This window comes from Rhinopithecus roxellana, chromosome 5 (assembly GCF_007565055.1).
Source record: "Rhinopithecus roxellana isolate Shanxi Qingling chromosome 5, ASM756505v1, whole genome shotgun sequence".
Taxonomy (NCBI): Eukaryota; Metazoa; Chordata; class Mammalia; order Primates; family Cercopithecidae; genus Rhinopithecus; species Rhinopithecus roxellana.
In genome coordinates this window covers 25,938,617-25,954,466 of record NC_044553.1, presented here as the reverse complement: position 1 = coordinate 25,954,466, position 15,850 = coordinate 25,938,617, and positions in this window count along the sequence as shown.

Genomic DNA, 15,850 nt, shown 5'->3' with positions numbered 1-15,850 from the left:
AAAGTTTAAACCATTTATATTTATTATTACTGGCTTCAAATTTTATGCTTGGTCTATGCAATGCTTTCTTATTTTCTTTTCTCATATTTGTTGGTCTTCGTGTGTGTGTGTGTGTTGAAGTTGAATGAGTTTTCTTAGTTTCAACTTTCTCTTCTAGCTTGAAATTATGATTCAATATCTATTTTTGGTACTATGTTTAAATGCATAATGCACATTTAAAAACTCATATTTTTCTATAGTCATTTAGTCATTGTACTTCCTTTAAACCACTGAAATAATTTTAAAATACCATCTCTTTTATTCTCACTAACATGTTGTGAAAAATATTTTCATCAGTTGTTAAAGAGAATGTATTAACTATTGTTTAGAAATAACCATCATTACTTTTTGTGAGTATTCCTCATCTGTATTCTGTGATTAAATTTTTATATTTCTGCAGTGTATCACTGAGTGATTCAGAAAAGGTCTGGTTTGATAAACCATCTACATTCTTGTATGACAAAAATAAATCTATCTATCTATCTATCTATCTATCTATCTATCTATCTATCTATCTATCTATGTATCTTTAGACGGAGTCTTGCTCTGTTGCCAGGCTGGAGCGCAGTGGCGCGATCTCAGCTCACTGCAATCTCCGCCTCCCGGGTTCAAGCGGTTCTCCTGCCTCAGGCTCCCGAGTAGTGGGGACTACAGGCACGTGCCACCACGCCCGGCTAATTTTTGTGTTTTTAGTAGAGATGGGGTTTCACCATGTTGGCCAGGCTGGTCTCGATCTCCTGACCTGGTGATCCTCCACCTCCGCCTCCCAAAGTGCTGGGATCACAGGTGTGAGCCACTGCGCCTGGCCCTATTTTCTTTTTAAAAATCTTCATGTACATAGTAGTTTTCATATAGAATTCATGGGTCCAACAATTTACCTTTGAAACTTCAAACATATTTGTAGTAATTGTCTAGTGATCTAGTGATGTTGATGGAAAGCCGAGTGTAAATTGATTTCTTTTGAAGGGGCTTCTGTTTATCTTTGAAAATTGTATGCTTTTATTGTTACCCATGGAATTCCAAAGTTTTACTAAGATGTTTTTCATATGACCTACTTATAAATCTGTTTACTTATTATTCAGTGTGCTTTTCAGTATAAAGAGCCATGAATTCCTTCGCATCAAGGACATTTTTAATGATATTAATCGATTAATATATGCTTTAGAACTCTAACTCCATGGAAACTGAGCTTTCTAGATGAATCCTCCAATATTTAGCACAGTGCCTTAATGTATTAGGTGCATTATAAAATCACCTTGAATTCGAAATGCCCTCAGAAAAGAACACAATGCCTAATTCCTGATGGAGTTCATTTAGGAAGAGTTCATAGATTATGTAGCATATTGAATACACCCTGAAGACAGAGCCAGATTATGAGAATTGGAAAAATGTTTTAAAATGTAAAAGTAATAGCCAGGGCTAAGGTGTGGCTGTGGAAAGGTTCAGGCAGCAGAAATAGCTTTGCTAGAATAAAGGGAATTTATGCTGACAGGTAGTAAAATACATAGCTGGAAAAATAGCCACCAGATTTTGCAGGGTTTTATTTTTTTTATTTACCCCAGGCAAAGACATTTATGTGTTTTATGAAGTGGACAGTGAGAAGCCACAGGAGTGACATCATTCATGTAATGTACATGATTTTTTTTTTTTTTTTTTTTGAGACGGAGTCTCGCTCTGTTACCCAGGCTGGAGTGCAGTGGCACAATCTTGGCTCACTGCAAGCTGTGCCTCCCGAGTTCACCCCATTCTCCTGACGCAGCCTCCCGAGTAGCTGCGACTACAGGCACCCAACACCGGGCCTGGCTAATTTTTTTTTTTTTTTGTATTTTTAGTAAAGATAGGGTTTCACCGTGTTAGCCAGGATGGTCTCAGTCTCCTGACCTCGTGATCTGCCCGCCAAGCCTCCCAAAGGGCTGGGATTATAGGCGTGAGCCACCGCACCTGACTGATGTACATGGATTTTAATATGACTGAGTTGCATGAGTGACTGGATTTGGACAGAAAGGGTTAAGTGGAGATTAATTAGAAGGCTCTGCATTGTCTTGATGGGAGATTACAAGGGTCAGAACCAATGTAGTGGCATTAATCATGGAAAGGAAGAAATGAATGTGAGAGATGGGAGGAGAGAGAGAAAGAGATAATGATGTGGCTTATGTCAGCACGGGCAGGCTAACAGAAAGAAAAGTCAGAATTTTAAAGAAATAAGGCAGCCAGTAAAGAGGATGTTGGGGTGAAAGATGATTTCAACTTTAGGTGTATTTAGATTCTGGTTTTCTTTGAACATCTGTCTGGGGAACTGCAATGGCCAGATAGAAATAGGGCATGTATGTTTATTGTGGCACTGTTCACTAATAGCAAAGACTTGGAACCAACCCAAATGCCCATCAATGATAGAATAAAGAAAATGTGGCACATGTACACCATGGAATACTATGCAGCTATAAAAAATGAGTTCATGTCCTTTGCAGGGACATGGATGAAGCTGGAAATCATCATTCTCAGCAAACTAACACAGCAACAGAAAACCAAACACTGCATGTTCTCACTCATAAGTGGGAGTTGAACAATGAGAACACATGGACACAGGGAGGGGAACACCACACACTGGGGCCTGTTGGGGGATTGGGGGGCTAGGGGAGGGATAGCATCAGGAGAAATGCCTAATGTGGATGACAGGTTGATGGGTGCAGCAAACCACCATGGCATGTGTATACCTGTGTAATAAACCTGCATGTTCTGCACATGTATCCCAGAACTTAAAGTATATAAAAAAAAAAAAAAAAAAAGAAAGAAAAGAAAAGCAATAGGGCATTGTAAATCAGAAGATGGGAATGCTTAATAGGTACAAAAAAATAGCGATAAAGAATGACTAAGACCTAGTATTTGATAGTACAACAGGGTGACAATAGTCAATAATAATTTAATTTTACATTTTTAAACAACTAAAAGAGTATAATTAGATTGTTTGTAACACAAAGCATCAATACTTGAGGGAATGGATACCCCCTTCTCCATAATGTGATTATTATGCATTCCTATTTCAAAACATCTCATATACCCCATACATATATACACCTATTATGTACCCACAAAAATTAAAAATAAAAATTTTTTAAAAAGAAATAAGGAAGAACAACTCTTAATAGCATGTGGCATACAGATGCTTTATAAATATTGTTTTGTTGTTGTTTGCTCAGGGGCTTAAAATGTATTTGTGAGGTCAAGGTGACACCTTATATGCAACAGTAATACAGAGAATATAATTTAGAGTTGGCTTGGCATGACACATTTCCAGTGTTGTGAGCATTTAGGAAAAAAGGAGATTAAGGACTTTTTGGGGCTGGGCATGGTGGCTCAAGCCTGTAATCCCAGCACTTTGGGAGGCCAAGGTGGGTGGATCACAAGGTCAGGAGATCAAGACCATCCTAGCCAACATGGTGAAACCTAGTCTGTACTAAAAATACAAAAATTAGCTGGGCGTGGTGGCACACACCTGTAGTCCCAGCTACTCGGGAGGCTGAGGCAGGACAATTGCTTGAACCCAGGAGGCGGAGGTTTCAGTGAGCCGAGATCTTGCCAGTGCACTCCAGCCTGGGTGCTGGGTGACAGAGCGAGACTCTGTCTTAAAAAAAAAAAAAAAAAAAAAATAAGGACTTGTTAAAGAGAACTTAAATTGGCCTTTGATAGGTGGAAGAGTTTAGTTGGGTGCAAGCACAGGGAAGTTTGACATTGATGCCATCTTTTAGAATTAAGAGGTACCCATATGTTATGATCATTATGAGTGAAAGGATTGATAACCAATTAGGCCTGATGAAGGCCAAGGAATTCCCATGTATTTCTAGGTTTCTGTACTCTGCATGGCAGTTTGCTGTTGCATGTCTGTCATCCACACTAAATCTGAAGTAGATCTATGTCTGTTTAGAACTGTAGCTGACACAGGATAGTGGGTTTAATAACAGATGCAAAATGTGGGACTGACAGGATGTATGCCCCTGCAAACAGGATGGTGCTTAATCCCTTGGAAAGTACCGTAATGCAATTCAATGCAAGATTTCACAGAGACTTTAGGTGATTTTGTTTCCCAGGAAAACCTAACAGAATTATGCAGCTGTATGCCCTTGGGATGGGCACCAATAGACCAAAAGAAAAGTATTCTTTTTCAAAGAGCAGACTAAATTTTGCCTCATTTCCCCTACGATATTTGCTATCTGCTTTCTAGGAAGAAGCAAAGCACACCATTGATGTGTGTGTGTGTGATCAGTAGCATCTTCTAAGAGGTCTACAAAGAGGTATTGCAAAGCCAGGGCTCTCAGTGATTCCTTTGTGAAACATTGGGCCAAACATTCCGTAGCCCCGTCCCGCTCTGGTGATCACATAAGCAGATATTCTGGAAGCACTTTCTCTATAGATGGAGAATTGTCACCATCTGCCAGGACAGCTCCTGCTCATCTTTCATGACTCAGCTCAAATGTCATAACTTCAAGGGGCCTTCAGCTCTCTGGCCCTCCCTGCCCCGATGAAAGCTCTACCCAGTAATTTGCTCCTTCAGCTGCATTTAAAGCACTTAGCTCTGCTTGTTAATTGTTGGTGGAATTGTCTGTAGACTGTGACCTTGAGTGTGCAGAGTCTGGTAGAGTCATCTCTGGATTCCCCACTCTGAGAACCATGCTTGGCCATTGCTGGCTCTCAACAAAGGCTTGCTGAGGGGATGAATGAATGAATGAATGGATGGCAATGAATATATGGGCTCTGGCGAATTTTTTGTCTACATTTTGCTGGCCAGCAGCTGCATTAGGTCTGTAAACTGAACACTTTGGCTCAAGGTGTCAGAGCTGCTCTCCTTCCAGTGAAGGCTTGGATGGAGTGAGATGCAGGTTATGGGGATATGTGTCACCTCTACTCCTCATTCAGAAGGATACATACCTCACTGGACCATAAAAAATGAGAACTGAATTCTCTGCATGTTTGAATAAACTCCCACCTTGTTGCTCCAGTACAATCTGAGAAAATTTCACTGCACAAATAGAGGCAGTGTACACTCCTCACAGACACTTTCCTTTCTCCTGTTTAGAGGTGAAACCAGCTGGACTTCTGGGCCGGGTGGGGACTTGAAGAACTTTTCTGTCTTACAAGAGGTTTATAAAATGCACCAATCAGTGCTCTGTGAAAATGCACTGATCAGTGCTCTGAGACTAGCTAGAGGTTTGTAAAATGCGCCAATCAGTGCTCTGTAAAAACGCACCAATCAGCAGCTAGAGGTTTGTAAAATGGACCGATCAGCACTCTGTAAAACAGACCAATCAGCACTCTGCAAAATGGACCAATCAGCAGGACATGGGTGGAGACAAGGGAATAAAACCTGGCCATCCCAGCCAGCGGGAGCAACATGCTTGCATCCCCTTCCACGGTTTGAAAGCTTTGTTCTTTCACTCTTCCCGATAAACCTTGCTGCTCCTCACTCTTTGGGTCTGTGCCACCTTTAAGAGCTGTAACAGTCACTGCGAAGGTCCGTGGCTCCATTCTTAAAGACAGTGAGACCATCAACCCACCGGAAGGAACAAACTCTAAACACAGTGTGTTTGAAAAAAATAGCAGGTGAAACCATGAGATACCATTGGCTCCCTTCTCTAAAGAGACTGAACCCTGCCTTCAGTATCAAAGGTTTGGTGCACTGGCAGTATCTTTGCATGCAAATTGCTCCATTGCTGCTGTTTTGCTGATCTTTGAGTAATTCCAGTTTTGCTTTCCTGGGAATGAAGTTTAGTAAAATGAGAAATGTGGATGCCTATGAACATTTCTGCTATATCCTTGAGACAAATAATGGAACAAATTTTTCTCTGTGGGGTTCCATTCAGGAACCTGGAGGCATGGCATTGTTAGTATTATTATCATTAGCAGCATGGCAACTTAGTCTGTTTTCATACTGGCAGCAAAAAAAAGTGATATTTAACTACTTGGCCATCCAGAGAAGTGTTATGGATTTGCAATTTTGCACTTTAGTGGGGTAATAGAAGAGGTACAGAAATGGAAGCTGTTTTAAATTTTCATGCAATGGTAGAAACGCAGAAGATCTGTGAATAGATTGAAGCTTTGGTCAAGAAATGGAGGTTGTTGTTCAATTTGAAGGTCTTGAGTTCTCCTCAGGCTAATTGTGGACAGTCTTTTCTTGACTAGCACATATCAGCCAGCTGGGTTTTATATTATAGCATTAGCCTCTCAAAAAGGACAATGCATTGTTAGCTTAGTTACTATATAGTAGTGCAATGAGATGATGTATGAAGATGTATTTTGACAACTGCCAAGTGCTGTGCATGGGAAGGATGACAGTGATGGTGATGATCATGATGATCATGATGATTTATCAGCAGACATTCTAACCCAGAGATAGTTGTGTCCTGTGGGGAAATGAAGGTCTATAGCCTCATAAATCACAGCAAATCAGTCCCCTGAGTCCCAGCAAAGGAGACACAGGTGTGGAATTCCACGTGTAGCTGGAGTTCAGAAGCTCCAGGGGATTGAATGCTAAGAGCTTTGTATCTCTGTAAGAAGTTCTCTGTAAGAAGTCATCTCTGCGAGAAGTCACTCTTGCATTGAAGGCACTGCACTAAAAGAAAAACTTGATTTGCTATTCAGAGAATCATGTCACTTTGGTTGTGCAGACACTCTGCCCTGCTTTTATACACCATACCCACATGCAGCCCCTAAACACACATCCTCACATGATACGTGTACCCCATGTGCACACATAGACAGCTCCATGCACACACCTCCCATCTGATGTGCACACACCGGCATCTACCACCCTGATAAGTATATCGCATCTGTATTTTACACACAGATCCCGTATACCCCCATACATGTTTTCTCTCTAATCTCTCTCCATGTCCACAGCCTCCATCTCTTATTCATGTACCCCTCACATCCTTCATAAACATCTTGCACATCTGTACACACCCCCACATACCCCACTCTTACATAGTATTCCATGTTCTCCCTCATCCCACATACACCCCACTACATGTAGACCCATAGAATGTACTCAGACACTCATATACATAGTCATGCATGCATGCATGCAGGTGATCACAGTGTGTCTGGGGTAGAGAGAGGTACAATTCTTGAGGGACAAGTTAATCTGTGCATATTTATTACACTTAAGCTGTCATTCTCTTCCTCCTTTTCTGCCCTTCCCTCCTGGCTTCCTCCCTGACAATTGTTTGTAGAGCAACTCTTTTGAGTGTTCATATACATCCTTCGCTTTGCCTAAAATGTAAGTGTATGGCCTCAATTACTATCTATTAACCTTTTAAAAAATTAATGAATTAATTTTTGTTTTATTTTTATAGATTTAGAGAGTACAAGTAGTTTTGCTACATGGATATATTGTATTTTGGTGAAATCTGGGCTTTTAGTGTAACCATCACCCGAAAAGTATACATGGTACCCATTAATTTCTCATCCACCACCCCCCTGACACCCTCCCACTTTTCTGAGTCTCCAGTGCGTATCTTTCTACTTTCTAGGTCCATGTGTACACATTATTTAGCTCTCACTACTAAGTGAGAACATGTGGTATTTGACTTTCTGTTTCTTAGTTATTTCACTTAAGAAAATGACCTCCTGTTCCATCAATGTTGCTGTAAAAGATACAATTTCATTATTTTTTATGTCTGAGTAGTATTCTGGAGTACGTGGGTAGGTAGGTAGGTAGGTAGGTAGGTAGATAGATACCACATTTTCTTTATTCAATTATCTGTTGATGAACACTTAGGTTGATTTCATATCTTTGCTATTGTGAGTAGTGTTGTGGTAAACATATGAGTACAGGTATCTTTATTATATAGTGATCTCTTTTCCTTTGGGTAGATACACAATAGTGGGATTACTGGATCAAATGGTAGATCTATTTTTAGTTATTTGAGAAATTGTCATACTGTTTTCCACAGAGGTTATACTAATTTACATTCCTATTTTTTTGATGAACTCAGATGAAGAAAGTTTCTTAAGAAGAATTCATTTGGGGATATGTTTGTATTTATTCAGCTGCTCCCATTGCCAGATCATTGAACCATTCTAGAGACTTTAAATCCATTGAGATGGGATTAATGCCTTTGCCTGCTCAGACAGAGGACAGAATGACCATTGGAAGTGTTCATCAGTATTTTTCTGCTCTCAGATGGAAAGGCCAAGGCCACCCCATGCATGCTGAAATTAGTGGGCCATCGTCAGGAAGGAGTTCGGAGCTACATGGGGAACCAGGTAACCGCTTTTCATTTTCCCTTAGCTGAAAAAACTACTAGTTCAAAGACATTGATGTAAGTGGCACAAGGGGCATACATTTTGCAGTTTGTCTTTAGCAGTCCAGCAAGATGAGATTTTCAAAACTTTGTGGCGTCTTCTCTGTCATCTAGAAGAGTTCTTTGATTTTTGCACAGCTGTGAAATGTTTAGTTGCTTGCCTTCTTATGCTAACCACATCTGGAGCTCTCTGAGACTACCAAATGGCCTCCTACTTCTTTGGTTTCTCCAGTTAAGAGCTTAACCCCGAATTGATTTTTGTGGATGCCTGTGGAACCATTGCAAATTTCGTATGATGAAGGTGAACTCATACCTCTAGAAGACAGAAAAGCTTTGGAAATAAAGCCATTGACCTCAAACAGGAAATTCTGATGTATTTTCCCAGAAGGTTTAACAAGGAGGAGCACTTTCTCAGAATCACTGCCTCACTATTTCATGCCCACAGTTAGACTCACTGTGGACTGATCCAGCATTGCCAGACACATAAGGATACCAGAGGTGGAGGGAGAGGAGAAAATGTAATCTGTTTATAAGTGGGACTCAGAAAGGCACATGGAGATGCTTCAAATGCATAGCCTTTTGCTTCCTGTTTTTTGTTTTTGTCTAATTTTGTACTCTATTCCAGTTTTCCATTGAGCTAGAGAGACATATGATCTAAAAATGGAGCATATCTAGAAACACATGCCACTTCAATTGCAGTGGTATGAAAGCTGCATGCAAGGACCTAGGACTGACATCCACCAATATTATTGCATCACTGGGGTACTTGTAAGAATCAAATCACATTAGGGAGGTTAGAAGGATGAGAAAACTCATTGCAAACTGTGAGGAGATAGACAACTGTTCATTATTCTTCATCTGTCAGTAGCCTTCCTTAAAATATGAAGGCTTTTTTTTCTGCAAATTTTATAAACCAGATGGCACTATTTTATGGATCTGCAATTAATCCAAGGCTTCTTTGAAGATGGGGGAAATAAATTTGTCTTTACAACATCTCCAAGAAGAGACCAACAGTCCAGTAGATGATTAGAAAATCAGAAATTAATTGGTTGAACATTTTTATTCTCCTTGGGCTTTTGAACCCAGAAAAGGAAGGCAAAGTCACCCTCGGAGTGAGCAAAATGAGAAATGAGAGGGAAGGGAAAGACAGAGGAGGGGTCTGAGGAAAGGACAAGGGCTGTGAGCCGGAAGCTTCCTCCGTGCTAAGTCACTTAATTCTTGCTGTCACCTTGTGAGGAGTGTCACTCAGCTGTCCTCAAGTCTTGTACCCTTCAATATCCCAAAGTGGGCTTGGCAGCTCATCTGCACAGTTTCCAGCATTCTCTTTAATACCTCCGTTGAGTTCGGGTGTTTGTTTTGATGGTGATAGTGATTGGCTATTCTGTCAACCACACAAAGTAGAAATGCCTGCAGTTAGGTTTTTGTATTAAGTAGCAATGGTTTTTTGGGGGAGTTTGGTTTTTCTGCAGTTGTATATGAATAGTCTATTTTACAAAAAAGAGGCTCAATAAATCTAAATAACCTTCTCAGTTAATTATGATACTAATTACTAATAGAATACAGAACTGGAATTGAAACTCAGGGCTGTGGGCTTCAAGTTCTCTTAGTTTCTGATTTGCTGCATGGTCTGTAGGGAGAGAACAGCTTTGGGCCAGTTGATACCCTGGGACAGTGCTCCCTAGGCTTCATGAGCAAAAGATTGCTGCTTGTGCAATCCTGCCCTCAGCGGGTGGACACTTGGGACACGTTAGGGATGGATTTCAATGGTTTCCTGCTTCCAAGAGGAGAAATGGTGAACGGAAGCCTTAGCTCCATGCAAAATATCAGCTACTTCTGACATTGCTGGTTCCCTGTCTCCCTCCCCTGGGTTTGCAATAGATAAGGAAAGGGCGATGGTACTCAGAGGAACTTCCAATCGGCAACATGCCTTAAATCTTAGTGGCCTTATGGCATTCATGGCTAAACATCGTCACAGGGAAACACTCATTTCAATAACTGTAAAGAAGTGTGCCTAAGGAATACTGAGCTCAAAACACATTTGAAAAAGGAATTTGAGAAGGGAAAGCAATGAAAGGAAGACAGTTTTGTTTTGTTTTGTTTTAGTATTTTTAAGACTCTGATATTTAGTACTAATAGTAAATAATAAAAAAAAGTTTAACGTTCTTGAAGGCATAGAACAAAAGCTTTTGAGCCAGCATGAAATTCTAGCTGCTTTTATTAAAAGTTTTTATAGAAATCCACAGGGACACTGTTGAGACCATTTTAATTTTGGTTCTCCTCAAAAGGCCGCTCTTCTCATCATTCACTGATTAGTAGATTTCTTGAGCTGTGAAAACGATTTCTTCTCATTGATCTCATACACAGGGATGGCACTCTCAAAAGAACAGGGCCCGTGAGTGACACTGCAAAGCACCTTGGAACTCACACCTAATATACTCTTTCATGAACAAGATAGCTTACAAGATTGAGACAGATGCGTTTTTAAGACCCAAACATAGGCTGGGTGTGGTAGCTCATGCCTATAATCCCAGCACTTTGGAAGGCTACAGCGGGCAGATCGCTCGAGCCCAGGAGTTCAAGACCAACCTGGGCAACTGGTGAGACCTTGTCTTTACAGAAATATAAATATTATCTCAGCGTAGTGGCGCATGACGGTAGTCTATAGTCTTAGCTACTGGGGAGGCTGAGGTGGAATGATCACTTGAGTCCAGGAGGTGGAGGCTGCAGTGAGCTGTGATTGTAGTACTGCACTCCAGCCTGGGCAACTGAGCAAGACACTGTCTAAAAAAAGAAAAAAGAAAAAGAAAAGATTCTAACATAATGAGTATTTTTTTGTTTTATTTTTATATGAAGCATTTCAATTGATTTTTATCCTCCTATAACCTTAATACTCTTAACTATGGTTATGGTTTTGCTGTGTCCTCACCCAAATTTCATCTTAAATTGTAGCTCCCATAATTCCCACATGTCGTGGGAGCGACCCAGTGGGAGGTAATTGAATCATGGGGGCAAGTTTTTCCTGTGCTATTCTTGTGATAGAAAATAAGTCTCATGAGATCCAATGGCTTTATAAAGGGCAGTTCCCATGCACACACTCTCTTGTCTGCCACCATATAAGACATGCTTTTGCTCTTCCTTCTCCTTCCATCATGACTGTGAGGCCTCCCCAGCCTTTTGGAACTGTGAGTCCATTAAACCTCTTTCCTTTATAAATTACCCAATTCTTGTGTATGTCTTTATTAACAGCATGAGAATCGACGAATACACTTATTTTGTAATATTTTTAATTCTCTAGGAACGCAAAGAATTTAACCTTTGGTGATCAATACATAGTTGTAAATATTTATTGTGGAAAAGGAAAAAGGGGCTGGGCACAGTAGCTCATACCTGTAATCCCAGCACTTTGGGAGGCCTAGGTGAGTGGCTCACTTGAGGTCAAGAGTTTGAGACCAGCCTGGCCAACATGGTGAAACCCCATCTCTGCTAAAAATACAAAAGTTAGCTGGGTGTGGTAGTTCATACCTGTAGTCCCAGCTACTTGGGAGGCTGAGGCTGGAGAATCACTTGAACCTGGGGGGCGGAGGTTGCAGTGAGCTGAGATTGTGCTATTGCACTTCGGCCTGGGTGACAGAGTGAGACTCTGTTTAAAAAAAAAAAAAAAAAAAAAGAGGAAAAGGGTAGGGTCGTGGAATCAAACAGCCAAGGATTACAGACATTACAAACATGGAATTACAATCACACAATTGTTCTGTTTCATTTCTTAACTAACTTGAACTTTTGTTTTCTCAATTGTAAGATCAGGATGACAGTACCTCTCTAATAGGATTGTTTTGAGGATTAAAATTGAGAGCTTATATAAAAAGAGTCTTGAATACTGCCTGGTATGTAGTATTAAAATGGTCATTTTCTTCCCTCTTTCCTACATTGAAGTGCTCATAATCACTATCACTGCCAATTTATTTTTCAACGTAACATTTTGAGAACATCAGAGGCAACCAGATGAGTATTTAATGAAATTAACTGATCATCTCATTTATTTATTCAATTAATATGTAATTTTAGATATGATAAATGGAATGAGCTAGCATAAAAAATATTTACTTGCTGGGGTAATTTCTTCCTGGAACTTAAGTGCCTTTGACTTTTAGTCAAAGAACTCTCTTTGAGAGTCAACTAAATCAAACTTATGGAGAAAAAAACATCAACATAAGATTCTGTTACTTGGGGGGCTGATGTGGGAGGATGGCTTGAGTCTAGGAGAATGAAGCTGCAGTGAACTGTGATCTTACCACTGCACCCCAGCCTGGCCAACAAAGTGAGACCCTGTCTCAAAAAAGAAAAAAATTCTGTTTTCAGTTGACTGATATATTTTAATTCTACCTGCACTGAACATGTATTTATAAACATAAATTGAACACATATTGCCTATCTCATATATACATGTGCATATATATACACACACACACATAATATATATTGCATATATGATGCAAGGTGCTTATCCCAGCAGGAAAGGTTTGCAGGCTCATCTTTGAAACTACATTGATAAGAAGTAGAGTGAACATACGTTTTAATTTTTCTCTTAAAAGAGGTTTAATTTATATCTGCTGACTTGATGCAATTATTAACAAAACCTTCTTATACCCTCCAAAGAGTTCCAGGAGATGATAAGAAGTGTTTGGATGATATAGTACATGGTCATCCTAGTAACAGATATCGCCACTCAGGAATAGGGACTTTGTGGCTCCTTTTGAAAGATCCTGGGAAGTAGTTGACTTGACCATTTCTTGCTCAGGGTCAGGATTTCATTTTGAAGGCCTCAGGTGCAGCAACAGCTGGGCTATCCAAGGGGTTGCTATGATGAATGGAAACATGCAGGGCAGCCAAGGCTGGAGGGCTCAAATAATGGATGTCCAGTTTTACAGGATGCGCTAATGTTAACAGTTCCATTGCTAACTAGTTAAAGATCAGCCTTTTGAAAAATGACTTCCCACTTCCAGCCTCTAATAAACATAAAACTGTGCGAAGACAGATGAGATGATGCTTTGAGTAATCCTTAATGAAACTGATTTGAGAAATAAAACCATTTGTCTCTCCCATTCGACTGCCTCTTGTTGTGTAAAATCGCTGTGTAATCATCTTAAACCAGAATGGACTGGGGAGACTGAGGGACAGAAACTTCTGAGTCTTATGTTTCTGTCATCCACAACTGCTCATCAATAAGAAAGAAGCAAATGTTGCAACAAGTCCTTTCTCATGAGAATACTGAGCATTCATGCATAACTTAAGAAAAATCTTTCCACGGATTTGTGAGCACTTGTGCAATGCGTTTGACACAGTGATTCACCTTGATCTAAAAAGTCAGGAGGCAAGTCCTTGGCAGAAACCTGTTGTTACTCTGAGTAAGGTAATTCTGGAGCTCAGCTCATTTCCAACTGTTTACCATTCAGATTCTTGGTGGTCTTAATGCCTGGCACCCATCCTGTTGAATTTGCCAGTTTGACAATTCAATCGGTTATTAACACAGCCTCAACGACTGAAGATTTTAAGTGTGGCCCGCTAGAGAAAACCCTGGATAAGGAGTCTGGCAGCATTATTTTCTAGTTCTCTTTGTGATTTGGAAAAACCACTTCACTTCCTTATGCCCCACTGTAATCACCTGGAAACAAGACTCACGTGCCTCACAGAAGTGCTTTCATCAGGAACACCAGCTGTTCCTTCTGCATACCCTGTTCCTCCCTGCATGCCTGACTGGACTCCTGGCCTGTCCTCCCTGCACCACACTTTCTACAAAAATCAATAGCATTTAGAGAGGCAGCACAGGTGCCAGTCAAATATGTGCCAGTTTTGCCATATGAAAATTCCTGTATTTCTCCCAGGTTCTTTGGAGGAAATGGTTTGTCTCCTCTGAGCTTGTTAACGTGTTATCTCTACTCTTTCATGGCAACATCCATGCTACTCCTTTGTACATTTTATTATTGTTCTCAAGAGCATACTAACTGTGGGCTGGCTCTATTGCACCTTCATTTAACTGGTTGCCAGAGGAAGAAACTTGCAAGTGTTCTTTTTCCTGTCTATTTTTAGAGCCATGTTACAAGTGTTCTATGTGATTCATTTCACTTGCGCTTGGTTTCCTTTCTGCTGTCTTTCCTTTTCCTCTGCCCTTAACTTTCCTCCCAAATCCCTGATCACAGTGCAATTTGCATGACAATTCCTAATTCCTTAGTTTTCTCTTGGACCCATCTGTACCTCTCCAACTCTATTGCTACTGACTGGTTTGTTCAGGTTCTTCTAATCATTATGGCTAGTGCAACTTTCTTCTAAGAGGCTTTCCCAGGCCTCCTGCTAACAATTATCTATAGTGCATCTGTAGTTATTTTTATTTATTTATTAATATTATTATTATTATTTGGAAACAGGGTCTCACTCTGTCACCCAGGCTAGAGTGCAGTGGCACCATCATGGCTCACTGTGACTTCTAACTCCTGGACACAAGCGATCCTCCCACCTCAGTCTCCTGAGTAGTGGAACTACAGGCACATACAGCCACGCCTGGCTTATTATTTTTAGGAGAGACAAAATTTTGCTGTGTTGCCTAGGCTGGTCTTGAACTCCTGAGCTCAAGCAATCCTTCCGCCTTAGCCTCCCAAAGTGCTAGGATTACAGGCGTGAGCCACCATGTCCAGCCTGCAGCGATTTTTCTTAAAGACCTTTCTTAAATCTCATCAGCCTGCTCCTGTTTAAAGTCTATCAGGGACCCTTTAGTGCCTGTCTTCAGGGCTGGCTCCACAGGTGTGTAAGATGCGCACTTGTATAGGACCCCTGTGCTTAGAAGGGCCCATACCTGGTTTATCGTTCTGTAGTCACTGTTTCGTACTGAGGTTTGCAGATTATGGAGTCAGTCCTGTATTTGGTGTAGAATCTGAGTCACATAAAGAGCCTTTACAACCATGTGGCCACCTCCCCTCATGCCCTAGTCACTGTTCTCTGACCCAAGCCCTGTGCTTTCCTGTTCCTTCCCATGTAGCTTTCCCTCAATCATGCCATTTGGTCTAGTTGGTGTTGTTCATGCAACAACAATTTATTCTATGTTTCCTGTGTGGCAGAGATTGTCACCGGGTAGTGGAAATACAGAGATGAGGGCAGAAACTTGATTTCACAGAAAAAACCAACTACACACACATGACTCCAATACAATATGGGAAATGCAATAAAAGAGAAATGACTGATAAGCCAGTTACACAAACATGCACAATATATGGCTTCTGTTTGTTTGATGTTTACCAAAATAGAATTGTATTTTACATATTGCCCTGAATGAGTACCTATCTTTCACAATCTTTCTACTTATTTTTGTAGGTTTTTCTCATTGTTTGCTTTCTAAAAACGACACAGATTTTTATCTGCTTCTTTCTTTTCTCACTCATCAATTCTTTGTGCAAATTTCTCCTAAACCAATGATTAAAACAAAGTTTGGGATTATTTTAAGAATCTTCTTTTAATCATTTCTTTGT